Source organism: Schistocerca americana, chromosome 7, assembly GCF_021461395.2.
Source record: "Schistocerca americana isolate TAMUIC-IGC-003095 chromosome 7, iqSchAmer2.1, whole genome shotgun sequence".
Taxonomy (NCBI): domain Eukaryota; kingdom Metazoa; phylum Arthropoda; class Insecta; order Orthoptera; family Acrididae; genus Schistocerca; species Schistocerca americana.
Window position 1 is genome coordinate 592,133,587 of NC_060125.1, and position 3,810 is coordinate 592,137,396.

Consider the following 3,810-nt stretch of genomic DNA (forward strand, 5'->3'; position numbering starts at 1 on the left):
ATTAGACAATGAAATTCGACCATACCCTACAGCATCTCACAGAATTTATATTCTTGCGACAGACGGGCCATAGTGCATCATTATCGTATGGAGTGAAAATCGCGATCGCACAGCAGAGCGCGCAAACTAGTGTGATTTCCATAAACAAATTCGTCGATTACTGTGCAAAGGACTTCTCAGAGGCTGTATGGATGTGAACGACTGATGCTAAAACAGTTTTAAGGGATGGCGTCGTAAGTTTCTGGCAACTGAAAGTGTTCTGAAACATTCTGGCGATGTGTGTCGTTGTGTTTCCGAAGCGACAGAGGACGACATCACACAAGCTTTTCTCAGAAGCGCACTCGAGTCAATTCGGCAGGCACCTAGAAAACTTGGTGTACCCCAAGCAGCACTCCGTAGTCTAATACCCCAGCGTCTTCGTTTGTGTACTTACAAAGCGCAAGTTCTGCAAAATCTGATGCCGAACTACAAACCATGCCGATAACAGTTTGCTACAGACATGCTGCAGTGTACTAACACGAATGTCATCTTCCTGGAAGGAAATTTATTCTCAAAGGAGGCAACATTTCACGTATCAGGAACGGTTTATCGGCACAATGTTCGTATTTGGGGCTCGAAACATCCGCATGCTGTCATTGAACATGTTCATTGTAGGCCTAAATACAGAGTTCGCCAGAAGAATGTATACACTCTTTGTCAGGCTCTATCGGGAGATCGATATTGTCGCTCGATTTGAGTTACGAGTGTGTTGTACGGTCTTTGGCTTAACAGATGTTAGTACTTTCATTTCGTTATTGAGAAAACAGGACGGTTGGAGCAAGCTTGACATTCGAGCAACGAAAATGTGTTGTGAAGTGGTTTTTCAAGTTTGATAATGCAGTTGAAGTGCAACGTCAATGGAGGCGGGAGTCTGAAACAGATCCACAGACCCGCCTAACAATTAAATGCATCATTGACAAGTTTGAATTGCAAGTTTGTTAATTCTCTGCAGAAGTCTGCTACGCAATATGCACATGAAGTGGGGGTTAGCAGTACAAGTGTACGAAGAATTCTGAAATCTGCAAAGTGGAAAGTTTACATTCCACGATTACTGCTCGTCGTTAATGCCGTCGATCCTGATAGCCAAATGTAATTTTGCGAATGGCCTCAGCAAATGGTAACTGATGACGAACAGTTTGTGACGAAAGTACTGTGGAGTCATGAGCCATAATTTAATCTTAATGGAACCGTGAATCTGCATAAGAGTGTGTACTGGGCACCGGAAAATCCGCATGTTTATGTGGATAAAACGAGCAGTCTACCAGGGGTTCATCTGTGGTGTAGACTATCATCCAGGGGCTAAGTAGGACACTTTTTCTTTGATGCTACTGTCACTGGAGGAGTGTAGCAGGAAATTTTACGCACGTCAGTTATTCCAGGTACACGTGTGCTTTGTGGAGCTGATGAGGTCTTCTACCAACAGGATGGGGCGCCACCACAGTACCTCTTAGCCGTACGAGGTTTCCTGGACGACAATTTTCCGGGGCATTGGATTGGACAAAGAGGGCCCATTGAGTACTCTCCACAGTCTCCAGATCTAACACCTATGGACTTTTACTTAAAGGGAACTGTGAAAGATAACTTCTAACGACGTAAGCCACGCACGCTGAAGGAACTTCGCCAGGAGATTACAGCGACATATGCGGCGATCTCCACTGTAAAATTGACTGACGTAGTTGCGGCGACCGCTCGTCGTTCTGTTAATGTGTATAGCCGGCAGCGGCGAACATTTGCAACATTTAAAGTAACCATGTGCTAAACTGAAGCTTGTGCAACGCATGTGATCAATTACTAAATTGAAAATAAACAATAAGTAATACTTTTCGTTCCTTAAAGTATTTATACCTTTTTTCTGGCGGACTCTATAGAACCTCTGAAGTAGGCTAATGCACCACAAGATTGTTGGACCATTCTTCTATGAAGGTAAATGGACTAGTGTATCTGGACATGTTAAAGCAGTTTGTATATCTTCAGATGAAAGAGTTGAACCCAACATCACCTTTCAACAAGATGGAGTTCTGCCGCACTGGTCAACGCCTGTTCTCAAGTTACTACATACGAAATTTCCAAGTTGCTGGATCAGGCGCGGTAGAACCACTGCCTGGCCACCAAGTTCCCCCGATACTACCCCACTGGATTTCTTCGGGAAGAACCGCATGTACGCGATGAAAATGGACGAGATCACTGTGTTAAGATGCATGACTCATACGATTGCAACAGTGACAGAGGACATGTTAAGCAGAACGTGGGAAGAAACTGAATACAGACTCGATATTCTTTGTGCTACAAATGCTTCATATGAAGAGGTGTACTGGTGAGTATTCAATAAAGTCTGTGAGAAGCTATATTATACAGTGCGATTTCATTACTATATCTACTTTAGGCTCTTTTTAGCTGGGCCTTTGAAATGTCAGAGGTTTGGAATGGTCACCCTGAATATTAACAAAGGAAGGTGATGCGTAATACTCAAATTCAATTAAAAGACTGTTTCTGAAAGCAAACAAGTGTTCGTCAGTCGCTGAAGGACAAAAGACCACGTTTTAAAAATACAACTATATTCGAAACACATCAGCTGAGTCAATACTACTAAAACATAAACACAATACTAAATTATCTTCGGAAATATTACAGTCTCGCAAAATCTGTGACCATTTTTGGAATCAGCGCAAATATGCCTTTAAGATGAGATATTTTATGCACAAATTGCCAGTCGTTTTAAGATTCGTAAAAATTTCACCGATTTTATTTTGCTAAGATGGCAGACATCTGTATGAAAATTATAGTCGTCTCTGGTATGGTCTCTACCACATTAAATACAAAGTCAGCCTAAATGATTCATTAGGTTTCAAAGCACTGTTTACTGATAAGTATATGACGTACAAAGATAGATGGTACATAAAAGATAGATCCGCTCATCAAGTTTAAAATGCCTGCCTCAAGGCTCGCGTGCACGCTAGATGGGAGACGTGTGACGGCACCCTACAAGGTGGCGGCAACGCTGGAGAAGAGTTCTCGTGGGCTAGACTATCCTAAGTATTTGTGGGGTACGAGCGCTAAGCGTGTATTCATACGCAAATATACGAGTAGAAAAGCTACACCTGGTCACCAGTGCATTTTGCGTTGGTTTCGCCAGTTTCGTGATACTGGTTGTCTGTCTAAAGGAAAAAGCATATGGCGACTGTCAGCTTCAGAGGAAATGATGGAATGTGTGAGACAGGGCTTTGTGTACAGCCCACAAAAATCAACCACTCGTGCAAGCCGTGATCTGAGCATTCCGCCGAAAACCGTTAAGAATGTTTTGCAGTCGTTTGCCTTTCAAACTCTTCCGTTTGCAACTGTTACAACAACTAACCCTAGGTGATTATGCCTGCCAAATGTAGTTTTGTACCCAAATGCAGCAAGCTATGGAAGATTATGGTGACATTGCGAGGACATCGATGTTCAGCGTCAAGGCGACTTTTCATCTGTCAGAAAACGTGAATTGTCACAATGTTAGAATGTGGTGTACTGTGTTGTTGCATGGCGATGTGCAGTTGGGAAGGGATTCACCAGAAGTGAATGTCATCTGTGCCACATTGAAGAATCAAGGTGTATGGCCCCTTTTCCTCCATAGAGCAGATGGCGACAAGTTCCGTGCACCTGGATACGCTGCTGTTGTGGTTGTTGCCACAACTGACTGCTGACTCCTCGACTTCCATCCGTCAACAGGACGGAGCTTCACCTCACTGGAGCACAACTGTCCATGCCTTTGTCAACAGAGATCTTCCACAT